This window comes from Peromyscus californicus, unplaced genomic scaffold (genome assembly GCF_007827085.1).
Source record: "Peromyscus californicus insignis strain IS unplaced genomic scaffold, ASM782708v3 Scaffold_11__1_contigs__length_118956290, whole genome shotgun sequence".
In the NCBI taxonomy this organism is placed as follows: Eukaryota; Metazoa; Chordata; class Mammalia; order Rodentia; family Cricetidae; genus Peromyscus; species Peromyscus californicus.
The window spans coordinates 106,531,759-106,548,117 of NW_026294402.1; the positions used below are offsets into that span (position 1 = coordinate 106,531,759).

General features: G+C 41.1%; 1 protein-coding gene across 4 annotated transcripts in view; it reads right to left on the bottom strand.

Annotated features, from left to right (window-relative positions):
* Positions 1–7,698, bottom strand: part of Arpp21 (cAMP regulated phosphoprotein 21) — a 169,574-nt gene extending 161,876 nt beyond the window's left edge. The window contains exon 1 of one of the 4 annotated variants that reach the window (XM_052722469.1): positions 7,448–7,698. The gene's annotated coding sequence lies outside the window, so the exon portion shown is untranslated. Of the gene's footprint in view, positions 1–4,905; positions 5,388–6,121; positions 6,796–7,447 lie in introns of those variants that run through there. The other 3 variants (XM_052722488.1, XM_052722451.1, XM_052722478.1) reach the window with 3 other exon arrangements.
* Between the last annotated feature and the right edge of the window lie 8,661 nt (positions 7,699–16,359).

Genomic DNA, 16,359 nt, shown 5'->3' on the forward strand with positions numbered 1-16,359 from the left:
AATTCCCACCGAAGTTACACATAGTGACAAGCAAAACATGAAGCGAAGACATCATTCATTGTGTTTTCCTACAAATAAATGCTAGCACTTCTTGTGAGAATTTTGTCTGTGGTTTTAGAAACATGAACATCATTGACAGTTTTTAATTTTCCCATTGAGCTTATTATAGGCAAATTCAAAATGAAAGAACCAGGACTAACCTCTGAATGTCAACGAGTTAACCTACCCCTCCTTTAAATTCTGTGGTCCAGGTCTAGATTTTTCTAAACTGCTGTAACATTGAGGAAATCTGAAAGCAACTTGAAATGTTGAGAATATGGGTGGTCTCTGTACTTATCAAAAGATAATTTATTTAAACTGGGAGAAACAAAAGCATTTAGAAATTGATGTTCCATGTTAGTTTAAAGACATTGAAATGTTTTATCTCTTATATGTTGATTCCTTTTCCATAGTTTTAAATTACTGTCAAATTTATTTACTTTGTACGTATGAGTGTTTTACCTGTATGTATTATGTATGTATATATGTATGTATGTGCACCACAAGCATGCCTGTGAGTAGTTGTGGGCCGCCATGTGGCTACTGGGAACAGATCTCAGATCCTCTGTGAGACCAGCAAGCGCTCTTAACCACTGAACCATTTCTCCAGCCCCTTCTTTGTGGTGATTCTTAATCTAAATCAAAATGCCAGGATGAATAAGCTCATTTTCCTCTTCCTGTAAAGATCTTGTGTGCTGGAATGTTCTGAAGTAAGGCTTGTTATCTAGGCAATACGAAGGAAATCTGTTACATGTCAGAAAACCCACCGTCCTGGCTTGTTTTCAGGTTATGCTTTCTGCTTCTATATCCTGTATTTAGTATATAATAAACAAGCAACCAGTGACCTGGAAATAAAAGAATGCAGATTATTAAGAACACCAACACTAAATTGGATGATGAGGGCAACAAACAAGAAATCAATCTAGACTCATTTAGGTAGATAAACTTCGTGAATTTGTCTCTAGGAAACAGCTATGAAGAGAAGACTTGATATTTCAACACATTATGTGTTTCTGCATCAAAATATAGCCCACGATATGTCCAGTGAACCTCTAAAAAATTTGCTAAAATACTTGAAATTGAAAATGATGTCACTGTTGTCTTCCTAAAAGTCTTGAGTCCTCTCTTTAAAATAGAACTAAATTTTGCATGATTTTACCTTTAAATGAATGCCACTTAAGGGGTTGTAGACTTTAACATTAGCAGAACTGTAATAATTTATATATTGAACCCAATTATTTTTAATTCAATAACTGCATATATCATCTTGAAGTCTTATGAAAATTGAGAACGTGCTAGAAGCCTGTTTATAAAAGAGACAATTTGTGTCTCACCTTTCCTGAAGAAAAAGCTAATGATTATCTGTTGTTAAATAAAAGAAGTGGTGGTAATGTTTTTAAATGTGATGTGAATTTATGGATAGGGAACAATTATGAATATATGCTTTGAATGAGACACTCCTAGATTAAGTGATCATCAGTATTTCAATAAGTTACAATAGCCATTTAATCCTAACTTTGATTTTACAGAGCATAAACACCTTGCAAGTTTGTCATATTGTTATATGCATTAAGTTATGGTTATAAACACTTCTGGGAGAGATTTTCATGGGAAAAATGAATAGATGGAATTTAAAGCATCAATCTATTGTGACCACAGATGATGGTTAACTTTCTCCTCTCTCCACCTGGCAGTGCCAGGAGATATGCTGGCAGTTAGAAAAGAAAGAAGAAGAAGGAGGAGGAGGAGGAGGAGGAGGAGGAGGAGGAGGAGGAGGAGGAGAGGAAACAGCAGCAGCAGCATTGTATAAAGCTAAGGATCCAGTCTGAAGATATAGTCAAGACAACACCCGTTTCTGTTTTTCATTGCCTCTTCGATTGTGTAACTATTTCAATTTACTTTCTGCCTTGCTTCCATTGCTCTTTTGTTCTAACACACAAATGTGCCCCAGCAATGACACACTCAAGATGCTATGCATATGTTTTATGTACTAAGAAAATATCCCCAGACAGAAAAGGATTGGGGACCATAGCATAATAATCTTGTCAACATTAAAAACTGTTGCATGAGCTTGATACTTAAGGAATTTACTCTTTATCAAGCTTAGTAAATGCATGGTGACTTATGTCATATCTCATTTCATATTGGATCTTTACAGATATGAGATGTCTCTGATGTAAATATACATAATCAACACTTCAATATCTATGGCCAACAATAATCTAACATGATCCAAATTAATCTAAGACTGGAGTACGGAAAAAAATCTATTTTTAAGAACTTACCATGAAAACATCTTAAAAGAAACTCAGAACTTAGAAGCAAAGATGCAAATAAGTTCAATCACATAGTCTTGTTTGTGTTGCCTCTGTGTGTATGTGTGTGTTTTTCACATTACACAATCCTTTAGTATATACCTATAACTGTGCTTAAAATGTGTTCTTCAAATTATATGTGAAGTATAGAGGTGAACAATACAAAAAGTAAAACTCACAGGAACATGGAACCTCTGAATTAAGCAATTCTTAAAATACAAAGATCTTTTGTCTTAAAGAAGCAGATGTTTTACAAATACAACATCATCAATTTAAGTTATGTTGGAGACTTCCCAGGTGACCCAATGCATTGTTATGGAAGCCAGGTCCTTCTGTGATCAGGAGAGTCACAGATTCCTAAATGCACAACCCCATTCAAATGATGTCAGTACTTACCCCTGGAGAAATGGCTTCCCGTGTCAACTACACTTCTAGGTCTCCCATTCTTGCCTAATCTTGACAGAGACCAGATTCAAATTAAACTGACTGATGAACAAATAGTTAATTTGCAGTGTTCAGCTCTGTGGGCTTCACATTGTCCTCCTTGTCCTAAAAGAATTCTCCATCATATCCACGCCTGGCTACCATCTACATTGTGTCTTCAGAAGCTGATTCATGTTAAGCTCTGCTCAAATAGCTTATCATTATCTTGTCCAAAGACAAAATGCACTTTGAATTCGGATTCTAATGCCCTCGGAGTTGAGAAGCTTGAGAAAGGCACCAGTACTCCGGAGCAAAAGGCAGGGACCCAAGGGGATTATTAACAGCCAATGTGGTAGTTTCCCCCTCTAGAAATACCAGTTGGAAGACAAATGAACAAAAACAAACAAAATTTTCAATATCTTCATGCAAAGTATTATTCTTAGTTGTTTGTTTTATTTCAAACTTAGTCTCAGTCATATTGACTTTTTAAGTTCGTATAGAGCCATTAATACAAAATGATATGACTTAGCCCCCTATTTCATATAAACTGCACACATTCTCTTGTGTTTATTAATTTTGAAACTACTTAAGTGTTTTGTCTAATCTAATGAGTTTCACTTTGAGGAAAAAATGAGTGACCTGATGATTGCTTGCTGTTAATGCTAAAATGAGCAAGACACCTTTCTGATTGAACATCCCCACTTGGTACCTTCAGACAGGTGTAGAGGCAACAGCAGTGCAGACAGACGGCTTCTTGTATCTATGTGCTATCATGTGAAGATGCTTTGCCCCCAAGGATAACATTCTAAAGGTTATCAATGCTACCTCTGAGATGCACATTTTAAAATATGTAGTCTTTAGAAAAATAAGTGTGGGTTGTTTACCTCAACTTAAAGGGAAGAAACAACCCAAATATTCTATCACACCCATCTAAAACTCCCCACTTCCCTTGGTTGTCATAATTTTGGAGCAAAGTTTCAAGTTCATGACAAAAAATTAAACAATTCCCATGGCAGAAATTCAGATTACCACCCGCATCTGAAGATAATGGTAGTTCTTTGAATCTCAGAATGTTTCATAAGGTCCAACCCATCTGCCACAGAAGAACAATGATTAAGGAATTTGAAATTATTTCTGCATTCATTACCCAACATTCTCACAGTCTGTATTAAAAATAGTAGACACACAGGAAGTCCCCAGTTAGCATCTCCTTCAAGTTTTAAGGAACTCAGATTATTGAGTCTTCTTTCTAAGAACCAGTGCAGAAGTCAAAGCAAGACCTATCCAGCCATTCAGAGAGAATTCTCTCACTCAGACCAATGGATTCCCTGTCATAAGATATGAGGATTGGATTCAAACGACCACCTCTGTAGCCTGTCTTTACCTTTCCTTTTCCTCTGCTCTGCAGTCTTCACAGCCTCACAGGGCTCTACCTTTTCTCATGCTTCTTTCATCGCAGAATGAGCTGCCTGCTCCTTCATTAAACAGCATTAAAAACAGACTGCAAAGAACCCCCCAGTGCAGCATGCTCCAACAGGGCGATTGCTACAGTTCACAAGGTAACCACACTCAACTGGGATCTACTACAACAGTCTCTGGGAGATTGGCAATTTGTAAGTCTAATAACACACACACACACAGAACCACACACACACATGCACACACTTACTTGTCTGGGTCTGAACTGAATATCACCAAAAAGAAATGTAGGGACATTAAATCACCGAGAAAGCTAAAGGCATTCCCCACAGCTGGGTAAGTTTCTTTAAATATGCCTCACCCAAACAAAGTACTGTTAAAAAAGCATTCACGGAGAGTAATAGTTACTTTATCATTCTGATGACATAAATCATACCCAGAGAGGAACTAAGATATGTATAACATGATGGTATAAAACAATGTCTTTACCATAACATTGAAACCAAATCATAATAATATAGGCAAGCACAGACAGCAAGAGATTATCTTTTCCAATCTTTGTAATGAAACCAAAGTGTATCTATCACCTTAAAATGCATTTAGACTTATTCTCTAGAAACATAAAAATAACTTGCCAGTCAAAGCAATTAAAAAGTAAAAGAAGATGAAGACAAAGGAAATTGAGAATCAAACATAAGCAGTTACATACCTTGAAGAGCTACATAACCCTGAAGAGACAGGGTCTCTCACAGCCAGCCCCACGTTAAGATCACTCCGCTGTTTGAACGACGCATAACCAGAGCATGTGCCTTCCAAATGACTGTTTTTTGTTTCATGAAAATAACATTAGCTAAAATGCTATTCAGACATCCCCGCCCTATGGCAACATAATACTGAAGAAGAAAGGAGAGAGTCTACGCGTGCTGAAGTGTGTATCAAAGGCTTTCTGACTTTTACAGAATTAAAACAGAATGGATGTCTCCCTGTCATGTCTCCTTCCTGCTTACTTAAAGCAGTAACAGCAGACTTGATCTCTAAGGCAGATGAGGAAGGGGTGGGCACAGTTCAGATTTATTCTGCATTGGAGCAAAAAATTAAAAAAAATACAGATTCATTTCAATTTTGGAGACTGTCATTCTTGCCCGCAGAGCTGACTGAGTACGTTGGGAAGTCAGGCAGTGAACTGATTGTCTCCATCTGTAACACATCCTCAAGGAGATCAGTCCTAGCAGCCTTGCCTTGCACCTCCCAGCTCACCATCCCGGGACTTTGCTCTTTGCTTTTCCTCTACACTGACACGCTGGCCTTATTCTGTATCTGCAGAAGGGGACCAAGGTTTGAATTTAACACATCCGAGACATAAATACCAAGTCATAATTTCTCTTCCCAGGAAACTTTTTTAAAGGCTAGCCTGATTCAAAGTCAATCCTATTGCCACGTTTATCACCTGAGACTTCTAACTTTAAATTGGAGGCTGCTATGAAAATGATTTCAAGATTTTAAAACTAAAACAAAAATATTATTACCCCCTGCCCCAACCTCTTGGGACCTAGGACCTCTGCGGTGAAAGAAGAAAGTGAAAACTTTCCATTTTCTCTGCAGCTCTTTTTCAACTGAACTAAGAGAATTTCCAAACTTGGCACTACAAAACCCACATAAAATCACTGGAAACTTCTGTTACAGAAAGCATCCTCCCTTTCAATCCCCTTCTCAGCTTTCAATTTCTGCCTGATTTGGGGGAAGGGAAGTCCACCCATGCCTTCGGCGAGACATGGAAACAGAAGAGAAACAACAGAGACAAACAATTCCACGGGAAAGCACACATAGATGGTAGAAAGAAGGGGAGGGGGCAGTGGAAACAGAAAGCCCCAACAGTGACACACAAAAGGGGTGCGATGTTCAAGTCGCAAGAGTTGGCGTTTTACCTGAAGGAACAGAGTGGAGTTACCCAGCGTCCGGGTGCCTTGACTGACTGGATTTCGTTTGGGGCTTTTGTGAATAATTATTGTTTCTCAGTGAATGCTTTGGGTCAGTTTGGTTTGTGGCTCGCCTGCCTCTGTTGTTTGGCCGATTTATTTAACTGCTAGCGAAAGGAGCCCTCGGCTTGGAGGCAGGGGTCCTCGCGCAGCCCAGACACAACACTGGTGGGCACCGCGTGGCTGCAGCTGGCGGACTGTCTCCGCTCCGGACGCTTGGAGGTCGTCGCTGCTAGAGAGCTTGCATGCCAATCCAGGCTGCTGAGCTCCCGTCTGTCTGTTTGCCTGTCTGTCAGTCTGTCCGCACCAGGAAGGGTGTGTGTCCGGGGGGTCCCGGCTTTGCTCCGCTCCTCTCTCTCTCTCGGGAGTAGCCACTCTCTCCGGTTGCCAGTCCGTGCGCTGATCTGTCTGTCCCTCCACGTCCTGCGGTCCCACCAGCAATGCGGGGACCAGGTTCCTATCGTCGGAACCCGCAGCGTCTCTGCTACTTTGCGCTCCGGCCACTTCTTGGGGTTGGGTGGGCGGAGGTGACTGCAGGGAGCATGTGTACTGAGCTGGCTGTCCTGTTCCTCTCTCTGCCCACTGAGTGCTCCCTGTCTTCTCTCTCTCTCTCTCTCTCTCTCTCTCTCTCCTCTCTCTCTCTCTCTCTCTCTCTCTCTCTCTCTCTCTCTCTCTCTCTCTCTCTCTCTCTCTCTCTCTCTCTCTCTCTCCCTCACTCTCTTCCTCTCTCCCTTGCTTACTCGTTCTCTCTCGGGCTGTGTGAGTGCGTCCACCTGCCTGTCGCTCTCACAGTCCCGCTGGAGTCAGCAGCCTCGCTGGGCCCTCCTGACCGCCCCGCCCGGCAGTGCCCTCCCACGCGACTGGCACTGCTCCCAGGCGGCGCCCATCTCCTCCCCGCCAGCCGAGAACGTGTCCGGCCGGGCACCGAGAGCACTGCACGTGGCCCCTCAACTGCCCCAGTCCTAGACCCGTGTCCCTGACCCCTCCGCGAAGGGAGGTGACCCTGCGGGGATGCTTGGCGATGCCCGGCCGCTGTGCCACCACGCGAGGCTGAGGCTTGAGCGCTTGAGCACTGCCGGCACCTGCTCGATGCGCTGGGCGCTGCCATCCCCACCGCTCTCGCCACCCCTGAGCTGGAGACAAAGCGCATGAGCCACGCGCGCGGCAGCGCGAGCATCATTAATCAGAGAGGAAACTGGCGCGCTGCCCCGGCCCCGCCACCCCGCCTCTCCTTCCCAGCCATCGGGCACGCCCCGGCTCCCAGCCCTTGCCTACCTTGCCGGGGTACCACCTCCAGTCCCAGGGATGGTTGGCCAGAGCTTCTGGCGCTCCGGGAACCCGCGCTCACTCTCCTGGGCCAAGTGCAGAGAACAGTCCTGGGCAGCAACACTTCACCCCACCCACGAAATGATTCCCAGCCTTGAGCTCTTAGAGATGCCTGGGCTTTGGAGCTGAGAGAGACCACAAGTCCAGCTGCTCAGCGAGGCTGGTCTTCTGGATGCAAGACCGCCCAGATCACGGCCGCCCGCCTGCTGAGTGAGCGCTGGTGCTCTGACTGAGAGAAACCCAGCCCTGCAGAGCCCTGAGGGGTAGGGCTGGGGCAGGGAGCAGAGTTGACACCTGAAGAAATAAAAGCGCTGGTTTACCCATTTGTTTGGAGACATGTACTATTTTTATTATCTGCAATTCATTTTTTTTTTTTTTTTATTGTCTAAGGGCACACTACCAAAAGGAGGAAAAAGTACAGTGAAGAGAGTGAATACATTTCCGGAATACCGCCCACCCCTGAGCAACTATACATCCTACTTTCCTGACAGTATAGGTCACCAGCCAAGACAGACCATTTTAGCTTTCTACCCCCAACTGAGAGCAAGGCATTGGATTCCAGGCGTCTTGACTAGGTTGTTATTAATGGGTAGCAAAATTATAGTTGTGCACTTCTGCGTGGAATTACCAAAGATCATTTTGACAATACCCAACACCCGAGCCCGAGCTTCTGAAATCCAGACTGTGGTTAACCGTAGATCTACTGCAATACACAATACATTGAAAAAGAAAAAAACAAAACAAAACAAAAACAAAAACAAAAACTGCAACTCTTATCAGTGGCCATTAGCAACCCCATAAACAGACCACAAATATATAACTACCATAAACTATGCCATGAAAAATCTCATTTTTTGACTTCTATGATACCTGCCTCTAATGGTAGACTTTAAACAAACAAATAAACAAACAAACAAAAATCAGGCTTATAAAAACATGTGACTTCCATGGAGTTCTAGCAGAGTGATTTGCACCATAATCATGCTCCCAGGTACTAAGATACAGATTATAGAGCTCCAACTGTGTGTGTGTGTGTGTGTGTGTGTGTGTGTGTGTGTGTTTCTAGAAAGTGCTATGGTGTAGAAGGTTGGGCTGGCCCTTGAAGAATAGATAATTATTTTCCAGCTGTTAGATTCTGCCCCTGGGGTTCCACTTCTTCTGGCAGAGTGAATCCACAGCAGAAATTTTCAGACAAAAGGAGACTAAAGCTTTCAGGATGTCCACTTTGAGCTGTAACTCCATTTTTTCCTACTCAGGCCTCTCAAAATACCTTGGTAAGTGTTTTCCAGCCATTTGGGATGTAACAGAAAAAAAGATTAAAATGTTTCTTATCACATCCCTGGTCTTTAAATTAAGTGACTTCCTAACAACAAAACACTGTGTTTCTTCTTGGGAAATTATATTAAATTGTGTTGTCATATACCTGTCTAATTGAAACCATATTTAAAGAAGGGTAGTCAGAATGGGTAATCTCTCCTAGACTGGAACACCCCCCATACACACATACCCACCCACCCACATCCAGAATTCAATTCTGTAAACCATAGTGGAAATTACAGCCTTTGAAAAGGGGAGAGGAATTCTGTGAGGATTTTTCTTTAAAAAAAAAAATCCAGCATTTAGACCAATGAAAAAGATTCTAAATCTTAAGAATATATGAACAAAGTGGACGATGAGACTTAATGCAAAATCTCTTATGGACTTTTAAGCTCTGTTTGAGAATAAGAAGCACACTTGGAACTAAAGCATTAAAACTCAATTTCATTTTCTATCGTTTCCTATAATATTTTTGCCAACAAATCAGTGGCCTGAGAAAGCTCAAGTTTATTTGAGGCCATGTTGCTAATTGGTATTCAGATATCCAATTTTAAAAATTTGTGTTCCAGTGTGGGACTGGAATATCCTCTTGGGACTATTAGGCAGGTAGTGAGCAATGTTATTATTGTAGGCTCAGAAAGTGTGCATTTCCTTAAATGATTTGAATGGTTCCTAACAATTTAAGCCCTTGGCCTGACATGTTAACAGATCTTGAAGTCTCTAAAACAATGTCTTCTGTTTTGGAGCTCTGGGTCCCAGTGGCAGTGATATCCTCAATTTTGGGATGTCATGTGGGGGAGGCAGGATGTACTGTTACTCCTGGTCTGAGGGCCCTTGAGTGTTCATTGGCATTGTGTTTGAAATGAGGGAGCATGCTTGTAACCAGGTAACCTCAGCTTAGGGAGTTGAGCTCACCTACACACTGGCAAACATCTAAGACTGTTGACAAGCTCCTTTAAACACATATTCCCTGAAGACGCTAAATTAGTGCCCTTTAATGAAGCTCTCAAATTGGATTTTCAAAATAAGGCGAATTGCTAGAATAACCCAGCTACCTTTATGAGCACCTTTTCAGCTGAAGCGAGAAGTAGGATTTCCGTGCTGTTGAACTTGCAACATTTCTCAACAATTAGGCTGTGAGGAACTCCACTTAAGGGCATACACCCCCTCCACCATCAAGGCCCACATATTCCCTGGAGAGACTTCTCATCTGTCCTCTCTCCAGCAAAACTGGCTAGGGTCTATTAAATATCAGTCTTGGGTTTGAGTTTCAAGCCTTAGAAATATACATGAGGAAGAAAGGTGAGGAGAAAGATGCGGAGGGGCAAAGGGTGGGGGGATGGCAAGATTAACATTTCAACCAGAAAAGTTGAAAGGCCCATTCTTATTTTGTACTAAGCCAAAATAACTCTAAAAACACATTTCAGAACATCAACAAAGAATGTTACATCATGTATGCATCTGAGCGTGAAGAAATGTCACGATCAAAAACAAAGAGGACTTGGGAGATTAGAAACCAAATGTTCGGATGGCACGGATCCCTTGGTGCCAGCTCTGTCTCCTCTGCAGTAGGTTGTGTGCATGTGAGAAAATTATCCCTGTGAGCAGGCAGACCACAAATGACCCCTGACCTGAACACCCATGAAGTGATGCTCTGTTGCCAAAGCTGCTTAAGACATTTCTTAAAAATAAATGCGTTTGGGGGTTTTCATGGAGCTTCCTCTCCGATCAGAGGAGGGGAAGTGGAGAGGCATGGGAGGAATCTGCTAAAGGGAGGTTTGGAAAACCTGTCACAGAAAGATCTGAGCAACAATAGACCAGGAAGGCTGCTGAATAAGTTACGTGTTTCTTTTCAGCATCCCTTGGCCAGATACATTGCCACTCAAAACATACCTGCTTTTTTTTTTTTTCCATCCTGGCAAGCAGAGCACTGTGTTTGCTCATCAGCATCCTGAGAAGCCCCAGTTCTTATGGGGCTCTGGCATGGAGACAAAGGCAGGAAGACATTCTCTCTGCAGAACAGGGGTAGCATGCCCTTGTCATCTACTATTCTCCAACCATTTCTTCTAGAAATAGAGTCCCCCCGGGAACTCACTAAAGGCATTACTGTTTTCCATTTTGCTTGTATGTGTGTGGTGTGTATAAGTGTGCATTTTTACATGTGTGTGGGTACACACGTACCTGAAGTTCACATGAACTGTATGTACATGTGTGTGGAGGTCAGAGATTGATATTGGTGTCTTCCTCCATTGGTCTTCACTTTTATTTATTAAAGTAGGGTCTCCTGCTGAAACCAGAGCTCACCAATACAGCTAGTCTAACGGGCCAGCTTGCCCAGGGCATCTCGCCTTCCAAGCCTGCGGGTTCTGGGGATCTGAACTCTGATCCTCAAGTTTGCACAGCGAGTGCTTTCATCCACTGAACCATTTCCCCAGCTGAAGATGTTATTGATTTAAAGACAAAAATAAAAACAAAACTTAGCCTAAAAGTGGACATAGAGAAAAAGCAGAAGCGCTAGGAGACGATGTGAGAAAAGAGAGATCAATATCGTACCCAAGAAGGACACAGAAGAGTACCTAACCTGGGCCTAGCCAGGTCTGTGGCCTGCCTCTTTTATAGTCTTTTCTGAGGTCACAGATCCCCAGGATGGACATTGGTTCCTTCCTCACACAGAAACAGAGGAGGGACAGTAAGTTATTTAGAACTCAGAAGCAAGTATTTGGCTTCTTGACCATGAGATAAGGCTATCAATTAGGTGTTACAAAAATAGCTTCAACCCACCTCTAATGAGATGCAGGACTTCTGAATTTGAAAACTATTCTCCAAATCTGCAAGTCAGATGTGTGTGTGTGTGTGTGTGTGTGTGTGTGTGTGTGTGTGTGTGTGTGCATGTGTGTATGTCTGTCTGTACAGTTGATACTTAAAAAAAGCACACACACAACACTTAGGTCTTACTGAAAACCTAGCTGTTGTCTCATAGCCAACATCTCCAGAAGAACAACATTACAGAGAGTTCTCTGCATAAATGTACAATTTGTTCTCCAAAGTCACTCTTTAAAGAACATCTCCCCTATCTTTTCAAAATAAAATTTCCATTTATGCAATGTATAGAGGCATTCGGGGGGGGAAAGAAGAGGATATCAAAATCAAAGGGAACAGAATAAATAAATTTCTCAGAATACAACCACCCAAACTGCCACGGCTTTTTTGCTTAGCTAATCTTTATGCATATGTATTCATAAATCCATGGATCTGTTTTGCACATATGGATTATAGAATATGTGCTATTTTATAATCCACTCCCCTGTTCCCTGCTCCCCTCTCTACTCTAGAATGAGACATTAGAGTTCTTTATATGGCTTCGACTATATTGATATGTTAATGATAACACTATAGTCCATTAAATCTTTGAATATACCTACATTATAAGTGATAGAATGCATGAGCTCCAACTTGGGAGATTTTTCTCTTTAAAGCAAGTGAATTTACCTCCCTGAGATTTTCTGTAGCCCAGGCTTACCTAAAAATCACCATGCAGCTGAGGATAGCCTTGGATTGACACTCCTGTTTCTACATCTTATGTACTTAGATTGTAGGTTTGTGCCACCACACGCAGCATATACAATGCTGCTGATTAGATGGAGAGCATACTATATGCTAGGCAAGCATTTTTTTTTTTTTTTTTTTTTTTGGTTTTTCGAGACAGGGTTTCTCTGTGTAGCTTTGCGCCTCTCCTGGAACTCACTTGGTAGCCCAGGCTGGCCTCGAACTCACAGAGATCTGCCTGGCTCTGCCTCCCGAGTCCTGGGATTAAAGGTGTGCGCCACCACCGCCCGGCCCAGGCAAGCATTCTTACAACTTGAGCTCTTCATCCAAAAAAGTACCTGTATTTTATGTTCCATACAATCCTAAATTAAAGTTATTATACTAGTTTCTAAATATCATCTGCTCTTATTATTAATATTTATTATAGAGTAGTTGGTTGGTCTTTTGTTGTTGGTATTGATTATATAGAATTAAATGAAAGCATACCACAAAAATATTTAAATACATTTTATGCATGAATTGGATCTTCAAGCTATTTTTAATTACTTTTATCTTGTGTGTGTATGTCAAGAAGACAACATGTGAGAGTCCATTCCCTCCTTCCACCACGTGGGTCTCTGAGATTGAACTCTGGTCATCAGGCTTGTCAGCAAGCACCTTACCTGCTGAGCCGTCTCACTGGGACAAATTGTTTCAAATTAAGATAAAATCATTTTTATGCAGTGAACAAAAGAAATCATATGAGTTTACTAATGCTCACTTTCTCTTTGGTAAACACTTTTAAATCAAACTGAACACTTTCAGATCAAGAAGTGAGGATTTGGTGGACCAGAGATCTGCCCCCTTCTCCTTCAGAAATAAAGCAGATCCTGAGGTCTCTAAAGTTATCATTTCTTTTCCTTATGGCTGTAGTCATTCAGAGTCAAAGACACTGATTTGATTTACATTATAGGCATTCTCAGCTCCTCAGAATACATTAGAGAAAAGGAGGGCTCAATGAGAACAATCCCAGGCAAGAGTCTATAGTTGTCTTCTCTTTGCTTCCTGAAATTGTAACACAGGCTCCCCCAGATCCGCCTTCGCTCTTTCCTGCATGTATCTTTCTCACAACCCCCAGCCTTCTCACAGTCTGATGAGGTCATGACAAATGGACTGATCAAATACCATGGGAATGGTTTGAATCACACTTTGACAAATGACACTTCTCTGTCTTGTTCTAGGTTCTTCATCCTCCATAATGACACATAGGTTAGACATGCAGAGAATCTAGGCATGGGATTATGAGATCTTCATGAACTTGTTGGATCTCTGAGGAACCAGCTTCGATGGTGACCCAATCAGACATATAAGTTAGCAAGGACTAATACTGTAGTTTAAGCCACTGAGACCTGTGCTACAAAGTCCATGCAGATTGTCATGATTTATAAACTATTGATCACACAACGTGAGACAGACACATGCACTGCAGTAAACAGAGCCAAGAGTAGGATTCTCAAAGCCAGAATATTGCTATAGAATCTGTCACCAAATCACCATGAGACTCAAACAAGTCATTTTTATCTGTGAACCTCCTCCATTGTGTCCATTATTTATATATATAATTTCTGAAGTACAAGGAAGAGACTGTTTTCATCAAAACAATCCCACACTGCTCTATTGACACTTTACAGTAAGGTTTGGCACCTGCCCGAAGGAGCTCATTCTTAGCGTATGTTAACCTTACCCCAGAAATATAATCACATTACTCTTTTCCTTGTTTGAATTCTAGAACTAGCTTAAAAGTTCTCCTAAGCAATCTTAAAGGTATTTACGTTAGAACTGAGTTGAAGGAGAGTAACTGCTGAGAGCTGGTGCCAGTTTTTGTTGTCTTTCTAAATGTAAAATCTGAATTAGCTCCCCTGTTTTTGCTATGGTGAGGGTTTTCAGTGTCTCTCACTACTCATCCCTGTTACTTCTGTTCAAAACCTCCTTCATTTCCAGATTTAATTGTTAAACCTCTGACCTATTTTTACTAATATTATCAGAATTTTTGATAGTTCTCCAACTAGCCCAGTTGTTACATAAAACACTATTTACTATTTTGTTTTTCATTTTAACATTTTAGGGGTTGTTTAATTATTATCGTAACCTCTTAAAGAGTAAACTTAGCTCATTAAATTTGCATGTTTATCCCTGTTGGATACACTTAAAATATATACTTAGACTCACCTAAGCACGAATTTACTGCAAACCAAGGTTGTTAACCATTGAAATTTTATAAACATTTTTTGCTACATCATAATTTGCATTATAAATCATTTTCATCCCATGGCAACTTAGAAATATTATACCACTTAAATTTAACATAGAATGACTTGTTTTTAAAGGCTGCCTCACCCCTCACCACAGAGACTTACTTTTGCTTTATTTCAGTCAGTGGCTTTGGTTAGATGAGCTGTCCCCTAGCCTCTGTGTAATTTCCTTTAATAGTTTATGTGTTAGGACACAACAGAGTTGTGTGTAAAGCTGTTAGTTCAATTACACAAGAGTATACCATTTTCACTATTTAGAAAAAGCTTCTGATGATCCCTTAGTTCTATTACATTGGTCTTGTGTCTCTGAATGAAAAATGCTACTGGGCGGTGGTGGCACACGCCTTTAATCCCAGCACTTGGGAGGCAAGAGGCAGGTGGAACTCTGTGAGTTCAAGGCCAGCCTGATCTACAGAGCAAGCTCCAGGAAAGGCACAAAGCTACACAGAGAAACCCTGTCTTGAAAAACAAAACAAAAAAATGCTAACCTGCTCTCTTATTCCTAGAAGCTTGCTAATTTTTTCCTGTACAAATATTGTGGTTTTTGGTTTCTTTCACTCTGAATATGAGACAAAACATTAAATTATGTGTTTTTCTGCTAGTTTTTAATAATCATTAACTATGCTTATTTTTTTTTACTATTTTTTTAGTCTATTTTGCCTGTCATTAATGTAGTCAGGAAAGTTTTCTTTTTGACCTGCAAGTGTTGACATATACAACATTCATTTCACATCTTCAGTATTATTACTACTATATAATCTATACTGTGGTTATGTTTCATTTAAAGGTAGGCAACCACTGGTCTTTAAAAAAATACAATATGGGGATTAATCTGATAGATCTGTCTTCGTTTGTACACGACCACACGTGTTATACACTCTGTTGCTTTCAATGTGAAATCTCTTCCTGATTTAGTTCTGAAAAATTTTCTCTTGACTATGCTTCTTCACCCCCCCAGGCTTATATCAGATATGAACTGTGGGCTTTTACTACTAAAAATTGTCTCATTTTTCTGTATGTGTTTCTTTATCTCTTTCTTATGTCTTACTTTGATATTTTTCTTTTACTTTTCAATCTGTGATTTACATCACTTAAATAATTTTTATTATAATTCCATTTATACACTTTTAGAAGTTCCACTTCAGGACGTTCATTTTCTAATGTTCTAGTCCATATTCTAGAATGATCTATTAATGTTCTTCTATGGACTACCCTAGCATTAGAGGACCAGGCAGAATCATTTAAACTGCTAATTTCCCATCTTTCTTGATCTTCTATGTAAATATAATGTGAATATATGCAAATATAGTGAATCACCTTTATCTTAAAGAGCTGATCTTGAGAGGCTGGAGAGATGGCTCAGCAGGTAGGTGTAGCTAAATGTTTTCCTGCCTGGTCCACAGTCAGGACAAACTCTCTCACCCGCCAATCCCACAGCCACTCAGACCCGACCAAGTAAACACAGAGACTTATATTGGTTACAAACTGTATGGCCGTGGCAGGCTTCTTGTTAACTGTTCTTACAGCTTAAATTAATCCATTTCTATTAATCTATACCTTGCCACGTGGCTTGTGGCTTACCGGTACTTTACATCTTCCTTGTCCTAATGGCGGCTGGCAGTGTCTCCTCCACCCAGCTTCCTGTTCTCTCAATTCTCCTCTCTGTTAGTCCCGCCTATACTTCCTGCCTGGCCACTGACCAATCAG